This window comes from Ascaphus truei, chromosome 5 (assembly GCF_040206685.1).
Source record: "Ascaphus truei isolate aAscTru1 chromosome 5, aAscTru1.hap1, whole genome shotgun sequence".
Classification (NCBI taxonomy): Eukaryota; Metazoa; Chordata; class Amphibia; order Anura; family Ascaphidae; genus Ascaphus; species Ascaphus truei.
This window is the reverse complement of record NC_134487.1, coordinates 8,651,790-8,674,438: the sequence shown is the minus strand read 5'-3', so window position 1 is coordinate 8,674,438 and position 22,649 is coordinate 8,651,790. Positions and strand designations below refer to the sequence as shown.

Genomic DNA, 22,649 nt, shown 5'->3' with positions numbered 1-22,649 from the left:
AAGTTTAGTAAGTGGCTGCATTTTTGATTGTGGCTGCAGTGTGTGTGTGTTGTGCTGTTGTATGTGTAGCAGCAGTTTGTGTAAGTGTAGAGCTGGTGTGTGTGTGTGTGTGTGTGTGTGTGTGTGTATATATAGAGCTCCAGTGTGTATGTGTGTGTGTCAGTAGCAGTGTTTATGGGTGTAGCATGTGTGTGTAGCAGCAGAGTTTGTGTGTGTGTGTAGAGCTGCTGCTGTGTGTGTAGAGCTGCTGCTGTGTGTGTAGAGCTGCTGCTGTGTGTGTAGAGCTGCTGCTGTGTGTGTAGAGCTGCTGCTGTGTGTGTAGAGCTGCTGCTGTGTGTGTAGTGCTGCTGCTGTGTGTGTAGAGCTGCTGCTGTGTGTGTAGAGATGCTGCTGTGTGTGTAGAGCTGCTGCTGTGTGTGTAGAGCTGCTGCTGTGTGTGTGTGTAGAGCTGCTGCTGTGTGTGTAGAGCTGCTGTGTAGTGAGTGTAGAGGAGGTGCTGTGTTGTGTGTCTAGAGCTCCAGTGTGTGTGTGTGTAGAGGCACTGTGTTGTGGTGTGCGGTTTTGTGTGTGTGTGTGTGTAGCAGCAATTTGTGTGTGAGCTGCTGTGTGTGTGTGTGTGTGTGTGTGTGTGTGTGTGTGTGTGTGTGTGTGTGTGTACACAGAGGCGGCGGCATTGTGTGGATATAGATAGCTGCAGTGTGAGTGTATATAGAGGTGGTTTCATGTATTTACCATTTTATTTTAATAAAAAAATCTATTTAACTATACAAAAGTGTCTACTATTTATGAAATAAGCCTACATTTAGCCTATAATAGTAATAATCCCCTCAGAACAGGGCATTACTGGCCAATAATGCCCTGGCTGGGTTAAAGTCCCTCGGCTTCGCCTCGGGCCTTCAACTCTTCCAGCCAGGGCATTATTGGCCAGTAATGCCCTGTACTTCAGGGATTATTACTTAATTACAGGCTAAAGCTGTAAAAATCCGGGCATTATTGAAAATCCTGCTCTCCGATTGGATAATGCCCGGAATTTTAACCAATCAGTAATGTTCGGAATTTTAGCAGCTTGCAAACTGTAATTGTCAATGTGTTTATTTCCAGCCAATCACCTTTCAGAACAGCTGAGACAGAACTGGGGATTGGTCAGAATGAAGTAACACCCCTACACTGCAGCTACACACACCCCTACACTGCAGCTACACACACACCCCTACACTGCAGCTACACACACACCCCTACACTGCAGCTACACACACACCCCTACACTGCAGCTACACACACCCCTACACTGCAGCTGCACACACACACCTACACTGCAGCTGCACACACACACCTACACTGCAGCTGCACACACACACCTACACTGCAGCTGCACACACACACCTACACTGCAGCTGCACACACACCTACACTGCAGCTGCACACACACCTACACTGCAGCTGCACACACACACCTACACTGCAGCTGCACACACAAACCTACACTGCAGCTGCACACACAAACATACACTGCAGCTGCACACACACCTTCACTGCAGCTGCACACACACCTTCACTGCAGCTACACACACACACCTTCACTGCAGCTACACACACACACACACACACACACACACACACACACACACACCTACACTGCAGCTACACACACACACCACACTGCAGCCACACACACACCACACTGCAGCCACACACACACCACACTGCAGCCACACACACACCACACTGCAGCCACACACACACCACACTGCAGCCACACACACACACCACACTGCAGCTACACACACATCTACACTGCAGCTACACACACCTACACTGCAGCTACACACACCCCTACACTGCAGCTACACACACCCCTACACTGCAGCTACTGCAGTGTAGCTGCAGTGAAGGTGTGTGTGTGTAGCTGCAGTGTAGGGGTGTGTGTAGCTGCAGTGTAGGGGTGTGTGTAGCTGCAGTGTAGGTGTGTGTGTAGCTGCAGTGTAGGGGTATGTAGCTGCAGTGTAGGGGTGTGTGTGTAGCTGCAGTGTAGGGGTGTGTGTGTAGCTGCAGTGTAGGGGTGTGTGTGTAGCTGCAGTGTAGGGGTGTGTGTGTAGCTGCAGTGTAGGGGTGTGTGTAGCTGCAGTGTAGGGGTGTGTGTAGCTGCAGTGTAGGGGTGTGTGTAGCTGCAGTGTAGGGGTGTGTGTAGCTGCAGTGTAGGGGTGTGTGTAGCTGCAGTGTAGGGGTGTGTGTAGCTGCAGTGTAGGGGTGTGTAGCTGCAGTGTAGGGGTGTGTGTAGCTGCAGTGTAGGGGTGTGTAGCTGCAGTGTAGGGGTGTGTAGCTGCAGTGTAGGGGTGTGTAGCTGCAGTGTAGGGGTGTGTGTAGCTGCAGTGTAGAGGTGTGTGTAGCTGCAGTGTAGGGGTGTGTGTAGCTGCAGTGTAGGGGTGTGTGTAGCTGCAGTGTAGGGGTGTGTGTAGCTGCAGTGTAGGGGTGTGTGTAGCTGCAGTGTAGGGGTGTGTGTAGCTGCAGTGTAGGGGTGTGTGTAGCTGCAGTGTAGGGGTGTGTGTAGCTGCAGTGTAGGGGTGTGTGTAGCTGCAGTGTAGGGGTGTGTGTGCAGAGGGGGCGGCAGTGTGTGGATATAGAAAGCTGCAGTGTAAGTGTATATAGAGGTGCTTTAATGCATTTACCATTTTATTTTAGTAAAAATTTAAATATAACTATACAAAAGTGTCTCATATTTATGAAAAAGCCTACATTTATTACAATAGTAATAATCTCCCCAGAACAGGGCATTATAATGCCCTGGCTGGGTCAAAGTCCCTCGGCTTTGCCTCGGACCATCAACTCTTCCAGCCAGGGCATTATTGGCCAGTAATGACCTCTTATGAGGGGATTATTACTTAAATAATACACATGAGACAGTGATATTAACAATAAATGGCAATAAAACAGATCTGATATATACACACAATATATAAAATGCCTGGCATTGGTCAAACAATTAACCCAACAGTACTAACCATTAATACACAAAAGATTACATTGACAGTAAGGCGATAAAACTAAAGCAGATCATATGCAAAAGATTGCAAGCTTTTCAGGGCAGGGTTTCCCTTTGCTACAATGTGCTTGCTGCCCTTATCCCCATTGTTTGTACTTTATTCTCTGTGTTGGTGCTATATAAATAGATGGATACATACAAAGAAAGAAAATCTGGCTATCACACACAATATGACAGATAATTACACTTATCTAGCCCGGGTCATCACTCACGCACAACAACATGATATATAGATGACAGTGTTGTCTAGTCCTGGTCATCACGCACCAGCTAGGTAGATAAATAGATACAATGAGAGTTATCTGGCCCTGGTTATCACGCGCAGTATTAGAGAGATATAGATAGATATGTGGATAGAATGATGGTGTTGGCTGGTGATAATGTGATAGATTTAAGGATAGTGTTTATCACACACACACAAATAGAATGAGTTATGTAGCCTGGTGATCACACACATATGAATATACATACACATATACATATATATACACAACAGTGTTATATGGCCAGGTTATCGCGCACATACATACACACACACATAAGACACAGTTATGTGGCCTGGTTACCACACGTACACACACGGCCTGATTATCACACATACTGTGTACACGCACAGTTGTGTGGCCTGGTCAACACACACACAGTTATATGGCCTGATTATCACACACATATACACACAGTTATGTGGCCCGATTATCACACACATATACACGAACAGTAGTGTGGCCCGGTTATCACACACATATACACACACAGTTATGGGGCCCGGTTATCACACATACACACGCACAGTTATGTGGCCCGGTTATCACACACATACTCACGCACAGTTATGTGGCCCGATTATCACACACACACACACAGTTATGGGGCCCGGTTATCACACACATACACACACAGTTATGTGGCCCGGTTATCACACACATACACACACAGTTATGTGGCCCGGTTATCACACACACGCACAGTTATGTGGCCCGGTTATCACACACACACACACAGTTATGTGGCCCGGTTATCACACATACACACAGTTATGTGGCCCGGTTATCACACACATACACACACAGTTATGTGGCCCGGTTATCACACACATACACACGCACAGTTATGTGGCCCGATTATCACACACATACAAACGCACAGTTATGTGGCCCGGTTATCACACATACACACAGTTATGTGGCCCGGTTATCACACATACACACAGTTATGTGGCCCGGTTATCACACACACACACACCCAGTTATGTGGCCCGGTTATCACACACACACACACGCACAGTTATGTGGCCCGGTTATCACACACATACACACGCACAGTTATGTGGCCCGATTATCACACACATACACACGCACAGTTATGTGGCCCGGTTATCACACACATACACGTGCAGTTATGTGGCCTGATTATCACACACATACACACGCATAGTTATGTGGCCCGGTTATCACACACACACACACACACACACAGTTATGTGGCCCGGTTATCACACACACACACAGTAATGTGGCCCGGTTATCATACACACACACAGTTATGTGGCCCGGTTATCACACACACGCACAGTTATGTGGCCTGATTATCACACACATACACACGCATAGTTATGTGGCCCGGTTATCACACACACACACACACACACACACAGTTATGTGGCCCGATTATCACACACATACACGCACAGTTATGTGGCCTGATTATCACACACATACACACGCATAGTTATGTGGCACGGTTATCACACACACACACACACACACACACACAGTAATGTGGCCCGATTATCACACACATACACGCATAGTTATGTGGCCCGGTTATCACACACACACACAGTTATGTGGCCCGGTTATCACACACACACACGCACAGTAATGTGGCCCGATTATCACACACACATACACGCACAGTTATGTGGCCCGGTTATCACACAGATATACACACACAGTTATGTGGCCCGGTTATCACACACACACGCACAGTAGTGTGGCCCGGTTATCACACACATACACACGCACAGTTATGTGGCCCGGTTATCACACACACGCACAGTTATGTGGCCCGGTTATCACACACATACACACACAGTTATGTGGCCCGGTTATCACACACACGCACAGTTATGGGGTCCGGTTATCACACACACACACAGTTATGTGGCCCGGTTATCACACATACACACAGTTATGTGGCCCAGTTATCACACACACACATACACAGTTATGTGGCCCGGTTATCACACATACACACAGTTATGTGGCCCGGTTATCACACACACACACACACCGTTATGTGGCCCGGTTATCACACACATACACACACAGTTATGTGGCCCGGTTATCACACACATACACACGCACAGTTATGTGGCCCGGTTATCACACACATACACACAGTTATGTGGCCCGGTTATCACACATACACACGCAGTTATGGGGTCCGGTTATCACACATACACACAGTTATGTGGCCCGGTTATCACACACATACACACACACAGTAATGTGGCCCGGTTATCACACACACACACAGTTATGTGGCCCGGTTATCACACATACACACGCAGTTATGGGGTCCGGTTATCACACATACACACAGTTATGTGGCCCGGTTATCACACACATACACACACACAGTTATGTGGCCCGGTTATCACACACACACACAGTTATGTGGCCCGGTTATCACACACACACACAGTTATGTGGCCCGGTTATCACACACACACACAGTTATGTGGCCCGGTTATCACATACACACACACACACACACACACACACACAGTAATGTGGCCCGGTTATCACACATACACACAGTTGTGTGGCCTGATTATCACACACACAGTGACAAACACAGTGACACACACTATGATGAATATACACACGCTGTGTGGCTGCCCGGTCACTCTCCTCCCTCCCGGGGGGGGGGGGGCTCCTCTGTATGTCCGCCGGGTCCCGATGACGCTGCTCCGGGATCTCTCTCTGACTGACAGCTCTGACCCCCCACCCCGTGCAACCGTCCGGGGCGCGAGACCGAGCGCGCGCACAGAGAACCGGGGGGGCGCGAGACCGAGCACGCGCACAGAGAACCGGGGGCGCGAGACCGAACGCGCGCACAGAAAGAACTACAGAGGGCGCGAGACCGAGCGCGCGCACAGAGAGAACCAGCGATGCAAAGAACAGCGGCGCACAGACAACTGTCTGGCAGAGAAGGGAGGGGCACAAGGCAGGCGAAGCCACGCCCCCTTATTGCTTTACATGCCCGCCCGACATTTTCACGGACTTCGTCGTCACGCAGACAGGGGGGGGGGGGGGCGGCGGATTATTTGCCTCCTGTCTGCTAGCGGAGAAGTAGAAGACAGATAGGGTGTTGATGTATGGGGAGGTGATCTGAGAAGCTGTAACGTGGGTGGGTGGAGAAAAAATCCGCCCGACCGCATCTGTTGGTTAAATGTGAAATTCGTGATGGTACAGGCTGCCCATGCGCACTCACACCCCCACGGAGGGAGAGCCACGTGGGAAGGAAGCAAACAGCAGTAACACGTGGGCTGAGCAGCGTGTAACAGGCTCACGCGCTGAGTGCAGCATGTAACAGCTGAGTGCAGCATGTAACAGGCTCGTGCGCTGAGTGCAGCATGTAACAGCTGAGTGCAGCATGTAACAGGCTCGTGTGCTGAATGCAACATATAACAGGCTCTGGTGCTGAGGAGTGCAGCATGTAACAGCTGAGTGCAGCATGTAACAGGCTTTGGTGCTGAATGCAGCATGTAACAGGCTCGTGTGCTGAATGCAACATATAACAGGCTCTGGTGCTGAGGAGTGCAGCATGTAACAGCTGTGTGCAGCGTGTAGAGTGCTCATGCGCTGAGTGCAGCAGGGTATTACATTAGTGTTTGGCAGACTGCTGCTTAGAAATATATAATGTGTGGTAATATACTGAGCACTTCTATACTCGCAGCCTTCTTGCATCGGTATAATATACAATTCCATTGTGCAACTATGTACTTATATATTCCGCTCCATGATCATAGTACTGTGTAGTGGGCCCAAGTATCTGGCTACACATTCATATAGGTGACTTAAACACCCAACCACATGTTTTCGGTATGACGCATGAACCGGTAAGCATGTGCTCTGTGTCCATGTGCATGGGATAGCAGTTGATTATGCGAATAATTCACTTTGTTGCCTCACCTGAGGATTTCATTTATTTTATGTAGAATATATGCCCCTTGTAAACATACTGAACTGTATAATGATACTGAATAACTCTATATGCCTACCCCATCAAATCAACATGCTTCACCTTTTGCTTTTGAAACTAATAGAGATGTATAAAATTAACACACATTCCCAGCTAGCTCAAACTCCCACACCCACCACATCATGAATATATATTTATGTCTACGAGAGCTACTGAGCGTGGCAATTGTATATAACAAGAGACGGGTGGCCAATGCTACATCCCATTGACAAAACATATATGGTAAAAAGTATAAAGTAAAATACTTCAATAATAATAATAATAAATACTTGGTTATTTAGTTAACCCTTTGGCCAAAGCGTCATAAGCCTGCATACCAACGTCAAGGTATAACAAAATTACTGCAGGTCCTACACTACATTGTGAACACTTCCTTTTACCTCACTCCTTCACCTTTTTAACTTGGGAGGTCTTTTCATGTGCTACAGGAACAGGACCTATGATGGTTCTTCCCCTCTAACAGACTTCTCACCTCATCTTTTTATTTTTGGGTGCCCAGTGTCCCGGGACAATAAGCCTAGGGATCTCCTGGTCAACCTGCTCCTGGCATTGGCTAAGGTAGCCATTTGTAAAACCAGGAAGCAGTGTTTGGAGGGGGGGGTCCCGACAAACATTGTGGTCATGTTCCGGGCGCTGGTGCACTCCCGTATTCGGGCAGAGTACTCGTACGCCGAGTCTACTGGGACGGTTTCAGAGTTTGCCTCCCAGTGGGCGTTAGGCGGGGTGCTTTGCTCGGTATCCACCAATCAGGGTTCTTCAGATTTAACCCTTCTGTTTTAAGTGCACTTCATCAGTGCACTTGTTGGGTTCATTTCATTTTTGTTTGACTGGTTTATCTTTGTTCTACTTGGTAACAAGTAGAATTGCTGTTCAACTGAATTGGCCAGTTTCAAACCAGATCAAAATAGATTCCCCTCTAACAGAGGTAAAAGGAAGGGTTCACAATGTAGTGTAGGACCTGCATTATTGGTTATACCTTGGCGTTGGTATGCAGGCTTATGACGCTTTGGCCAAAGGGTTAACTAAATAACCAAGTATTTATTATTATTGAAGTATTTATACTTTTTACCATATATGTTTTGTCAATGGGATGTAGCATTGGGCACCCCCTGTCTCTAGATATGTATAAAATCACAGGGAAATTGGTGGATTAATGTAAGTAAATCACATTCAGAACTGGCGAAACTCACAAAGCCTGATACAGCCAGCTCCTGATAAGTGAATAAAATATAGCTGTTCAGCGTAATTAACATGCAGATATAACAGGATACAGAAACCCCGTCCCTGCCTCTTGTGTTAGTTCCTTCTTCCAAATATCAAGTCACCAACTTTCCGACAGTCTCCGTCACACGCCCAACATTAACCCTTGTTCTCCCAGCTGTAAGACTGATGCACTATTAACGGGAAAAGTCCCTGGGTTTCTCAGGGAAAAACATTCCTTCAAATCATCTTGATTTTCATCATATCAAATCTATCATATTGATTTTTTTATATACTAAATGCTGTGCCTGTTTTGACATTGAAGCTGGAAGACTTTAAACATCTTTTTTTTTTAAATCATCTCTTCCTCCTATCTTGTTTAATTTGTGCAATATTATAATATCACTTTTAACATGAATTTTTATTAATGTTTCATTACATAAAGGGGGGAGTAAGGAGTACCGAGAAAGGGGGGAGGGTGGGACACTTGGTACACACAGGTTACACATCCATTTTACACAGTGTAAGTTGTAACCTGTATAAGGTATCGGTGATGAATGTTATGCCATTACTACTTTTCCGTCTGCGCCCCCCTGCCTGCGCTTCCCCCCTTACCTTGGCTTCGGCGTAAAATGCCACGGCCCCGCGACGTCACATGACCCCGTGACGTCATTTGATGGCGCGTTGCCATGGTGACACGTCGCCCGAAGCCAAGGTAAGGGAATTTACAGAGGCCTCACGCGGTCCCCCGGCATTTAATGAAAAGGCCTTGGGTAAGAGCGCCGTGGCCCCTGTAACCACCGCGCCCCCCCAGTTTGCGCACACCCCTGCCCTAGAGCATGGGTAGTCAACTCCAGCCCTCTAGGGCTACCAACAGGTCAGATTTTCAGGATGTCCTTGCTTCAGCACAGGTAGCTCAATCAATGGCTCAGTCGAAGACCTGTGCTGAAGTAGGGATATCCTGAAAACCTGACCTGTTTTTGGCCCTTGAGGACTGGAGATTGCCACTCCTGCCCAAGAGGAAACCTTTCCGGAAAATACATATATCCCTCCCTGCATGGGACATCTCTGTATCCATCTGCCTACTGTCTCTGGACGCCCTTCCTACCAATTAGATTGTAAGCTCTTCGGAGCAGGTACTCCTCTTCCACAATGTACATTTTTAAGTTTAAAGCACTTATTCCCATGATCTGTTATTTGTATTATTTGTTATTTATATGATTGTCACTTGTATTACTGCTGTGACGCGCTATGAACATTAAAGGCGCTATATATATAAAGATATACACACACATACAGTAGCAAATCATCTACTTTACCTCCCAAAAGTGATAAAGTGACATTTAAAAGAGAGACATTATCAGTCTGGTTATCAATTTCTTTAACGTATGCTGAGTGCCATACGGGGAGGGAAATAACTAACTGAAGTGATATGATTAATAAGTTATTAGGTAGACTGGTTAATTCATTCAGTAAAACAAGTATATCATGAAATCACTGTGAACAATGTTCCTAAATATTATTACCCGAGGTGCTACGGTCTCAAATGGAACTGCTCCTGCAAACAGAACCCAGCCTTTTCTGAAGCCGTCCCACGCACTCGGTGAATGGTATGGTGAGTGATCCCGACATTGCCGGGAGGCTGAGTGAACAAGTTACATGAAGGATCTGTATACAGCAGGAATATCCACTTGTGGCTGGAAGCCAGAAGGCTGAGATCTGAGTGAATGTATTCACAGACGCAGAACTAATTGATGTTTTGTTTGTGCGTTTTTATTTCAGTCGTTAGTGTATTAAGTACTCTGCCCTATGCGCTTTCTTTTATTCATTGAGAGTTGCAAAGCGCATTGTCCATTGATTACTCTGTAGGTCTGTAGGAATATATACTGTACACTAATGTATTTATGTCTTTATTTATATAGCGCCATTAATGTACATGGCGCTTCACAGCAGTAATACACGGGACAATCATATAAATAACAAATAATACAAATAACAGATCATGGGTATAAGCGCTTCAGACATAAAAATGATCATTTAGGAAGAGCAGTCCCTGCTCCGAAGAACTTACAATCTAATTGATAGGTAGGAAGAACGTACAGAGACAGAAGGAGGGTGTTCTGGTAAGTGCGTCTGCAGGGGGCCAAGGTTATGTATCAGGAGTAAAGTATTAGCCACGGAGCTACTCGTATGCTTCGTTAAGCAGGTGAGTCTTAAAGGTGAATAGAGAGGGTGCTAATCGGGTATTGAGGGGGGTGTAAGGAATCGGGGAGCACGTCCTCCGCGGCGCGCTCCCTCCTTACCTTCAGGCTTGCGCGGCACCGCGGACCACACAGCGCGCTCGCTAATGACGTCATCTGACGTCGCGGGGAGTGGCCCCGGTCGCGTCGGCATCGCGGGGCACACATGTGACGTGTGTGCTCTGCTCCCCAGCTACATGTCAAACCCTGCTAACTTCATCACTCAAACCTGTCTCCTGCAACTCCTAGCCTCTCCCTGCCTCCACTGAGGCTGCACCTTCACTCCAACCCCTGCCTCATTGGTGACCCTTCCCCATATATGCTCAGCTGTGCCACTGGCACTTTGGCTGAGCATAGTTCCTGGTGGCGTTGTTCTCCCGCTTCCTGGTTCCTAGCCTTGCCTTGTCTTGTGTTCCATTGGCTTGCTTTCCAGATTGATCTCCTGTGTACCGACCCGGCTTTACCCTTGGACTCCGCACCTCTGTCTTACTGACCCCGGCTTACCTCTGACCTTCCGCATCTCTCCAACCCTGACCACGGAACTCGGACTCCTACGATCCTACTGGCTTTAACCCCTGACCACGGCACTCGGACTTCTACTATTCAACTGGCTCCTAACCCCTGACCCCGGCAAGTATCGAGACCATTCTCACCTCTCCAATCCCGACCCGGCTACCTCGACCATCCACTCTCCAGACGTGCCCCCGTGGCTGTGGGTGGCGTTTCCACCCATTCCCACCTCAGCACCGGGGCCCCGCCGTGTTTGTGGTGAGCACAGCGTGACAACGGGTTATTGGGCAGATTGGTTTTTCTTTTTAATCAAAGTTTTCCAGCTGTAACCCTGAGACAAACAGTGCTCGGACAGAAGACAATGACACAAATACTTTGGGCCCAACAAGCTCAGGGTTGTTTTTTTATCCAGCAATATTTAAATTGTTATTTCATTAATAATGGAATCAGCTGTCACTCATGTGGGCCCTTGTATCCCAACAGTTGTGGGGTATCTGGATAACTTAGATTGTAAGCTCTTCGGGACAGGGACTCCTTTTCCTATTGTTTTATGTCTGACGCACCTATTCCCATTGTGTGTTATATTATTATGTCACGTGTATTACTGCTGTGACGCGCTATGTAGCTGGATGGCGCTATATAATATATACTTTATACATTGTACCACAGGGATTTATATTGCAATAAGTTAATCAAATATTACATTGGAAAAGGGAATTCTGCCATACAGAATAAACAGGTCTTTTCTCGCGAGCAGGGGCGGACAACTGCAGCCCTCAAGGGCCGCCAACAGGTCAGGTTTCCAGGATATCCCTGCTTCAGCACAGATGGCTCAATCAGTGGTTCAGTCTGACTGAGGCACCTGTGCTGAAGCAGGGATATCCTTAACCTGGCCCGTTGGTGGCCTTTGAGGACTGGATCACGTGTTTGCCGCTGTCATTACTCCATGATATAGCTGTCAAATCCCTCGGATCCTTTTGACAACAAACCTGGAGTTTCTGGCCCAAAAGTGACATTTTAGTGGAAATATTCAGATGGATAAGAGTGAGTTTCCCCGGGATCCGTACACCAGCATTTAGAGACGCCCTCCGATTTCTAACACCATTTGTACTTCCGTGCAGAAAGCAACGTGGTTCTCATCGCCTGGCAGGAAAAATCCCTGCAATCTCTTATCACAACTGGCGGAGAGAGAGTTACTGCAAAATATTCCGCGCACATTTCCACCCGCAGTATGTTTAACTTCTGAAGTCCAAAACACACTTAGGAATTGTTGTGACTGTGCAGAGAAGTCCGTGAGTTATGTTGTGGGTAAACGGTAAAACTCCCATGACCTTTTTATCTTTGATTCAGTGATCGTCCCTTTTATTTATCATCCTTCTCTTGTCCTTCCCCTGTATGTGAAGGTGCTGCGCTCCTCCGTGTATTTCTGCATGGTCCAGCAAGGGCTCAGCTGACCTGGAAATACCTCCTATGTCTACAGATGCACACCATGGTATCAGGGAGCTGCCGGGAAGGATAGGCTAACCCCTTCAGTGTCACAGCCGTGCAAAGCAAGATATTGGGTGCCTCTCTGATACATGAATAATTCCCTTTCTGATTCCAAAACATCGGGAGTTAAACTTTTTAGCAGAACCTCTTTATGCTGTTTCTTGCATTTACTTTGATGCCTATTCTATGAAGCTCCGGATACATTGTCAACGCTCTTTACATAAGACTTTCCATACACACAGGCAAGGCATGAGCTATCTTCCACTTTGTTCTTCTTTCTTTATGTTATTTTCCAATCACCGGATAACAATCCTACAAAATCAGGGTGTGAGTGTGGATTCAAATGACCACCAGGGCTCTGAATACATTTGGAGGGGGTTGCTGTTGTCAAGCAGCATGTATTTACTTTGAACCCTGTAAGAAACATGGCGTACAGTGATGGCTCTCGGGCCCGGTGTGGGAAAAGCCAGGGGCGCACTGTGCTGGTGCTGCAGCTGGCATTACTGCTCTACTTGCTGAAATCGTGTCCCACAGGGCCTTGCTTAGGTCTATCCAATATCAACATCACCAGATACCCGTCTTCCTACACTCACGTCTTCTCCAGCCACCATAAACAGGGGTTACTGGTCCTCAGAAGGTAGGAGAGAGAGGAAGTGTTGCCTGTCTTGGTCTTAAATACTACAGTTAGGGCTTTCTCCTAGATCTGAACCAGGTTTGGCTCAGAATGATGTACTTCCAGCTTCCCACTGCACTCACAATCGGCAGGGCGTCACTCTAGCACTCCGTTATATCCAACAAGACAGTCGTGTCTATACTAAGGACATACGGGATAACTGGCGCTGTGTATGAACAACACTGAATTTCAGCTGTCAATTAAAGGTGTGTGAAACACTGCATCACATCATCATTAATTCAGTGGTGCTACCCAGCAGCAGGTTATATTATGTATGTTAGTTGGAGGGAGGTTTGAGGAGATATGTATAGTGCTTGGCTCTCTACTAAAATTGGTTGGTTTCACACAGGGGTAGCAGCTTGTTTCTTAGAATGATTATTATCTCACTCATTTCCATCCGAAATTGTCCCCGACAGGAGCCCGGGAAGGGGTCAGTATGTATATTGGATGAGGTAGAGGACATTAGAGGGAAATAGTAGGAATGACAGATGAGGCAATAATCTTCACAGTACGGCTATCATGGCGTAGTCCCTCCATAAGAAAAACTGAATCCATGCCAGTGACACATTTAAGGGGTTAAGAGCCATATTTAGCGCCTTCTGCCATGGGACCCCTCCCACCGCTGGTAGACACCTTGCAGCCCTTAGAAGTTAATGAAAGGTTACTTCCAGAGGCAGAGGATGACTAAGGCTGTCCATAAAAGGACCGACAGCGCTGAGCCGTGCGGACGCTCCGAGATGAGCCCCGTCATCCTCAATGAGGATGTCTTGAGAGGGGGCTTCCGCGAGCGTCCGCAGGCGTGCTGAGGCGCAGGGACTTTCAGCCGACATCAGAAATTGTATCTGAGCGTGCTGTCGGCTGAAAACCTCCAATCACATTGAAGCAGCGTCACGACGTTGGCGCCGTGACGTTGACGTCGGCGCTTCGTGGGCTATTGGCCCCATGACGTCAACGCTCCGCCTCCCGATCGCGCACGCCGGCTCGCCTGCAAGTCCATACAATCGCTCCTGATTGAGCAGGCGAGCGTCAGCGCGGAGGAGCACTGTCGGTGAGTCTATTTACAAAACTTTATAAATATTTGTAAATAATTATTCCATTTTTAGTTTGCAGCACGGTAGCCTGACAGTTGAAGGTGTTTCACTCTGTGCAGCTCCTCCCTTTTGCGGGATGTTACCGTGTGTTGAGCAGGGAATGTCCTCCTCTTGCAGATACAAAGTTCCCCTCTCGTGCGTGCTCCGATCGTGGGAAATATGCAAGCAAGATGTCGATGAAAAAACTTTTTTGAAGGAAATCAAAAAAGTCCATTAAAGAGGATTACATTGGTTTAAACAAGTCAAGTACATGGCTAAAGTCTTATTTTTTTTGAGAGCTAAATGGGATTGCCATTTTCCACCACCATATTTCTTGAAGTTTCTATTGTTGACTAAAAACGCGAATTTTTTTTTAAAAAATCGGTGCACTACTGAAATGAAGGACAGGGGACTCCAGAGAATAAAAAAAGAAATGTATTAGGCCATAGTTAAAACAGAGGTACAAAAGTCCTCCTACGCATTTCGCGCTCAAACAGCGCCTTGATTACGTGCACACTAAAGGAACCATCTGAAGATTGGAGGTGGAAGCCTTGTTCCAGTACCTGAGTGTCGTGTTCCTGCAGCTACATTTGTAGAGGTGGGCGAATCCGACCAAATCCGTTTCGCGGTGTTAAATCCGCAAATGAATTTGGCCGGTTTCAATCCACGCAGATTGATCAAAATCCGCTATTGGATACAACCCGTGGACGGATTTGTAGAATCCAATCCGCTGATTCAGCAATCCGCGGATTCCATTGGATCCATCCACAGGTGGTTGAATCCCCGGAGTGTATTGGTAATAATAATAATTGGCTGAATTCCACGGACAGCAGGAACCAGCTGATCCGCTGTGGTTCCATTAACCACATCTCTACTAATTGATCTAAAGAAAGAAGACATACATGCCAATGTTCTTGGTCACTGAAGTGAAGGAAACCTTTCCCTTAACACTTAAGAGTTCTAGGTGGGCATATGTCAGGGATATCCCTGGTGGCTCTTGAACAGGGTTGCCACCACTCTGGGTTTGACCCGGAGACTATGGGTTTTGGCCATGTATCTCTGGGGTACGGGTTTACCTTGTAAACCTCCGGTTGGCGGCGGTGGCATCCTCGCGGCATCTCCTGTCAAAAGGTGCCACGTTGCCATGTCAACGGGAACACTGTGACATCACATCATCTCTTCAGATGGACTTGGAGAGACTGGAAACGTGGGCAGGTAAATGGCAGATGAGGTTTAATACAGATAAATGTAAGGTTATGCATTTTGGATGCAAGAATAAAAAGGCGAATTACAAATGAAATGGGGATAAATTGGGGGAATCCTTGATGGAGAAGGATTTTGGAGTGCTTGTAGACAGCAGGCTTAGCAATAGTGCCCAATGTCATGCAGTAGCTGCAAAGGCAAACAGGATCTTATCTTGCATTAAACGGGCAATGGATGGAAGGGAAGTAAACATAATTATGCCCCTTTACAAAGCATTAGTAAGACCACACCTTGAATATGGAGTACAATTTTGGGCACCAATCCTAAGAAAATACATTATGGAACTAGAGAGAGTGCAGAGAAGAGCCACCAAATTAATAAAGGGGATGGGCATTCTAACTTATGAGGAGAGGCTAGCTAAATTAGATTTATTTACATTAGAAAAGAGGCGTCTAAGAGGGGATATGATAACTATATACAAATATATTCGAGGAGAATACAAGGAGCTTTCAAAAGAACTATTCATCCCACGGGCAGTACAAAGGACTCGGGGCCATCCCTTAAGGTTGGAGGAAAGGAAATTTCACCAGCAACAAAGGAAAGGGTTCTTTACAGTAAGGGCAGTTAAAATGTGGAATTAATTACCCATGGAGACTGTGATGGCAGATACAATAGATTTGTTCAAAAAAGGTTGACATCTTTTTAGAAAGGAAAGGTATACAGGGATATACCAAATAAGTATACATGGGAAGGACGCTGATCCAGGGATTAATTCGATTGCCAATTCTTGGATTCAGGAATACATTTATTTTTCCCCTTATGAGATATCATTGGATGATATGACTCTGGGGTTTTTTGTTTGCCTTCCTCTGGATCAATAAGTAAGTATAGATAAAGGATAAAGTATCTGTCTAAATTTTAGCATAGGTTGAACTTGATGGAAGTACGTCTTTTTTCAACCTCATTTACTATGTAACAATGTAACGTGACACCCGTTGTCATGACAACAGGACGCTCTGTGATGTCACGCGGCGTCGCGCTGCCACGATAACGTGACGTCTCGGCTCCATAAGGCGTCCCGTTGTCATGGCAACTTGCCGCTGCGTGATGTCACGTAGCATCCCGGCTCCTTTTGACGCCGCACAGCCATATTGGCGGGAGTTGCTGGGACGATGTCTGAAGGATGCCGGGAGATGCCACCCCCGAAGGTAAGTTCTAAATTTAAAAATGTGATCTCCGGGTTGGCCTTCAGTAGAAGATGAGAACCCTGGTCTCGAACCCGCGTCTCCGCGTTGCTAGTCTGGATTTCTGCCTCTGCCACCGGGACTTTTGCTCATGTGTTGCTGTTTCTGCAGAGATCTTTCTGAAGCTGCTGATTACCTCATGACCGGCACCTGTTCACTATCAGCGTCCAGGCCTTCATAAACCTCCCTTTCCTGATCCTGGTTGCCTGATTATTGACGTTTTCTTCGGTAATCTAGCGTGCTGCCACATCCTGTTTGTTGTCTCTCCATGCACCAGACCTTATTTGAACCTTAACTAAGTTTGCTTCTCACCTGTCCTCTACCTGCTTGCCGCTGACCATTACCTGTCCTCTGGCCACCCTACCTGCCTGTCGCTGGCCACTGCAAGCTGCCTGCTGCAACCTGCCTGCCGCTGACCACCGCAACCTGCCTGTCGCTGACCACCGCTACCTGCTTGCCACTGACCACCGCTACCTGCCTGCCGCTGACCATTACCTGTCCTCTGACTACCGCAACCTGCTTGTCCACCCTACCTGCCTGTCACTGGCCACCGCAACCTGCCTGTTGCTGACCACCGCTACCTGCCTGCCGCTGACCAATGCTACCTGCCTGCCGCTGACCACCACTACCTGCCTGCCACTGACCAACGCTACCTGCCGCTGACCACCGCTACCTGCCTGCCGCTGACCACCGCTAGCTGCCTACCGCTACCTGGCTGCCACTGACCACCGCTACCTGCCTGCCGCTGACCACCGCAAGCTGCCTGCCGCTAACCACCGCAACCTGCCTGCCGCTGACCACCGCTACCTGGCTGCCGCTGACCACCGCTACCTGGCTGCCGCTGACCACCGCTACCTGGCTGCCTCTAGAGTTTGCCTGTCTGTCAACTCCTGCCAGCCCGTTCCCAGCAACTGAACCCCAGCCCGGCAGTCGCCTCCCGAGACAGCGTTGTTCTGATTATAGAGTTCATATTTACATTTAATCAGGAGACTGTACCTGGAATTAAGAAGAACAAATAAGAGGGTTCGCCTAATGAACAGAAAACAAATATGTGGTTATCTTTGAAGGATTGGGACTTAGTTGTTTCCCTGAGCACCCGGACAATATATTTATTTACGGTATTGCTGACTATAAACCTATTTGCATGTGTGAAGGCTGCGCGTTGTATGCTGAATCAGCATAAAAATGGAGACGTATTGGTCCAAGATCAGTGCTCCAGGGTCACCAGATGGTCAGATGTCCAGGGCCGTACCGTAGTGATAATTATAGTGCTCGTTTGATTATGTGCAGGAACATGGAGTTTGCTGGCAGATAAGGACCATTTGTCCAGCCCATTTCCCCTGTGTTGTAGAACCTCACATCCTTTCCATCCTCTGGTTTCTTTCTTATTTCTGCTATTATATCTCTGGACCCGTTTGTGTTTCATTCCTTTACTACAGGGGTAATAATGGAGGGAAAAGGGGGGGGGGAGGGAAAAGGGGGGGGGGGAGGGAAAAGGGGGGGGGGGAGGGAAAGGGAGGGAGGGACGAAAACTCTTGCTACAGTCTATATTGATAGAGGTGCCAGGGGTGAGAGAAACTGGACAAAAAATGCCGCTTGCCTAGGCAGGCGAAAGAGACCCCTATACAACTAGCACTCAAGGACAGAACACTAAACTCAATGAACTAATAATTATAATGAATGTATACGGAAAGAAATTAAAGAATACTCACAAAAACTCAAAACGCTAAAGTTTAATGGTTAAAATAGTATTAAATCCAAAAAATAGGTTAATATAAGCCACCTCCAAACTAGTTTGGGGTGGGGAAAAGGAACTATGAGGCTCTGGCACCATGTAATGAATGATGGTATTACAAATGGTGCCTCAGGGAGAGAGGGAGGGAGTGGTATAAAAATGTAGTGTGTGAGGATGAGGTGTAATAAATATATAAATATATATTGTCCTCACATACCCCAGTCTCCCCTGAAGAAAATAGTCACTCCACAATATACCACACAGGTCATAAACAGCAGCGGTAAGAGGATATTATAATAACTACCCTGACTAGTAGGGCCAGGTAATAAGCACCCTAGATGGTATAAATAAGCTGGTTATAGCCTGTTAGAGTGGATACTATAGGCTGATAACAGCCATGCACATAGTAGTTCCACTATAGGTAGTGACTGATGCCAGCAAATTCCTGATACGCAACGCAGATAAAATATAAGTAGTTAACATAAACTAGACTACTATGTAGCTAGGATAAAATACTGTACAGTGGAGACCCTGAATACATTGTATGCATAGATCACCACCTGGGCGTTTCTCTGTGACGTCACTGGTCAGTGTGCAGGCACGATCATGGCGGTCTCCCTTGGCTCTTTCAAACGGGGAATCGCCGCTTTTATGCAATAGGTATCTGGCTAGTGTCCCATCCGACTTTTTAACGTTCTGTGGTGTTCATGAATACACCACGCCGGGCGGGTACCTGTAGTGTAGTGTCCGTTGCAGCTATTATGTGCTTTGAACCTGGCAGTAATTAATTATGCTAGCAATGTGATTGTGAACTGTGACCGGACACTCCCCTCATGAACCAGTTGCCAACTACACTATTCTTATTTCACTCTATTTGCTTGTATAGTTATCTCCCTGCACGATACTCGGTATATTTTATATACAGTATAATAGCTACTTAGACCGCTGCCTTCACAGAGTACCTGAGCAGCAGTGCCTTGCATCACACACTGCGCTCACATATGACTCTGGTGTTCAGATATATAGCAATACCACTGTCATACTGTTTGAATGGATTAGAAACAAAAAAAGGGGTGAACTGCACTCTAATAATTGTGAACAAATATGTGATAATCTTACAGTGAATAAGGTTATTATATATATATATATATATATATATATATATATATATATATATATATATATATGCAAATATAGCTGTATGCTCATCTGCATGTCTTAGGCAGGTCTGCAACCCCACCTTTCCCCATTATCACCCAGCATACAGCACTTCCACTGCAGCAAGGGATTCTGGGAAATGACATGCAAATGAGCACACAGTGTCACTTTTTGCCTCAATAACCATTTTTAACATGGTTCCCTATAGGCTTAAGCTTGCTGCATGGTCACAGCTTTGAGCACAGCCAGGGTTAAGGTGCATACCCAGAAAACCACCCACAGACAGCTGTTTCGACCTTGATGGGTCTCATCAGTGTGGGGTTGATTTTACTGGGAATGCAAGAGAGGCTTATGGGATAGGCCAAACCATAATACTGAGTTAAGTTATGGTGAGTAAAAAAGTGACAAAAACCCTCCACAGGAAAGCAAATATGCAAATATAGCTGTATGCTCATCTGCATGTCTTAGGCAGGTCTGCAACCCCGCCTTTCCCCATTATCACCCAGCATACAGCACTTCCACTGCAGCAAGGGATTCTGGGAAATGACATGCAAATGAGCACACAGTGTCACTTATATATATATATATATAAAACCTGTTACTTTATAAGTGAAGGTGTGCAGCTGTATTCGTGGAATGGCTCCACAGACCGAGGCTAGAAGAACAAATACAAAAGAAAAAAGAAAGAAAGAATGCGTCCTCTCATCCTCGGATTCACAGTCCTACCCGCGGTGCTATTTTATCCTGTATACATCTCTTGTTCATCTCCGTTCCCTCCCGCTGCCTCCCTGACCGGCCGAAACTGTTGGCACCACCGGATGACGTCATTGACGCGCGCCGTAAACAGACGTCACACGCCGAAACCCAGGGAGTGAGAGCCTGCTTCTCTGCAGTAACAGCCGTGAGACATACGAATTCCACCGGGCTGCTGTAACCACGATGTTGGGCTAACGCCATACACCACGGCAGCGTTGATTTATGCAGAGAGCAACAAAGGAGAGGCAAAGGAGAAGAAAATCCACCTGATGACCAGCTTATCCCATCCACGGCTGATTGGTAACATGTCCATATACATGTACTGCCAGTAATTATTTTATCTGATGTACGTGCAATACTCACCTGTTATATTAATACAATTTTTTATACATACTACACTATGAGGTTTTTTGCGCTGTTTCTTTTGTATTTGTTTGAATGGATTCCCTGTACCTGTGATCTATGCATACAATGTATTCAGGGTCTCCACTCAGTATTTTATCCTAGCTACATAGTAGTCTAGTTTATGTTAACTACTTATATTTTATCTGCGTTGCGTATCAGGAATTTGCTGGCATCAGTCACTACCTATAGTGGAACTACTATGTGCATGGCTGTTATCAGCCTATAGTATCCACTCTAACAGGCTATAACCAGCTTATTTATACCATCTAGGGTGCTTATTACCTGGCCCTACTAGTCAGAGGTAGTTATTATAATATCCTCTTACCGCTGCTGTTTATGACCTGTGTGGTATATTGTGGAGTGACTATTTTCTTCAGGGAAGACTGGGGTATGTGAGGACAATATATATTTATATATTTATTACACCTCATCCTCACACACTACATTTTTATACCACTCCCTCCCTCTCTCCCTGAGGCACCATTTGTAATACCATCATTCATTACATGGTGCCAGAGCCTCATAGTTCCTTTTCTCCACCCCAAACTAGTTTGGAGGTGGCTTATATTAACCTATTTTTTGGATTTAATACTATCTTAACCATTAAACTTTAGCGTTGTGTGTTTTTGTGAGTATTCTTTAATTTCTTTCCTTATACATTCATTATAATTATTAGTTCATTGAGTTTAGTGTTCTGTCCTTGAGTGCTAGTTGTATAGGGGTCTCTTTTGCCTGCCTAGGCAAGCGGCATTTTTTGTCCCTTTACTACAGGGGTTCTCAACTCCAGTCCTGTGCTGAAGCAGGGACTGATTGAGCCACCTGTGCTGAAGCAGGAATATCCTGAAAACCTGACCCGTTGGAGGGGCTTGAGGACAGATCCCTCCTCTCCTCCAGCCAGGGCTGTTATTGCCCTTAAAGACTAAGCTGATGCCTGTTGTCACGCGCAGAATACCTGGAGGCCACAGTTCTGATCCGTGCAGACCTTTGTCACAGAGCAGGTCCATTGTTTTGTTCTTGTATAGGGCTGCGCTTACGGTGCCGGCAACAGCTTATAGTAAGAGCGACACGGCGACGGCTTGGTCGCAATCGCTGGAAGTCATCTCAATTTAACTTTTCCAGCGACCGTAGCCTGACGTCGCCGGCACTATAAGCGTAGCCTAGAGCTGACAGTGTACGCAGTGCTATACAGAGAGCTTACAATCTATGTTTCTGGTGCCTGAGGCACAGGGAGATAATGTGACTTGCCCAAGGTCACAGGAGCTGACGCCAGGTTCTGAGCCAGGCTCCCCTGCTGCAGTGTCGTTGTTTTCAGAGTCCGCGCCGTTACTCACTGAGCCGCTCCTTCGGCCCGAGTCACTGACAATACTCCCAGGAAAGCAAAATAACGTGTGCGGCTGCTGTCAGATGTAATAATGGGTTTCAATCTATTGGGCTTATTGAATTTGCAGTGTACTGGAGGCTGCTCAAGCAAGTCCTACACTCATCATAAGACACAGATTCAAGGCAATGGACAGCAACACATCAGCAAAGCTTGCACTCCCTCCTCCGCCCTGCTCACCTTGGGCACTGGTAGCTTGTCCGGGGTGGGAAGGGAGCGAAGATAGCAGGGATACACCATAAAAAATAAAGAACATATAATAGTGCAGCAAATTTACACA

At 46.7% G+C, this 22,649-nt stretch overlaps 1 protein-coding gene across 8 annotated transcripts in view; it reads right to left on the bottom strand.

Annotated features, from left to right (window-relative positions):
• The window catches only part of IMPDH1 (inosine monophosphate dehydrogenase 1), a 166,588-nt gene that overhangs the window by 86,973 nt on the left and 56,966 nt on the right, over positions 1-22,649 (bottom strand). Inside the window, exon 1 of one of the 8 annotated variants that reach the window (XM_075599301.1) lies at positions 5,931-6,264. The exons of 6 other annotated variants lie outside the window; for them this stretch is intronic. The gene's annotated coding sequence lies outside the window, so the exon portion shown is untranslated. Of the gene's footprint in view, positions 1-5,930; positions 6,265-22,649 lie in introns of those variants that run through there. One more of the 8 variants, XM_075599304.1, reaches the window with a different exon arrangement.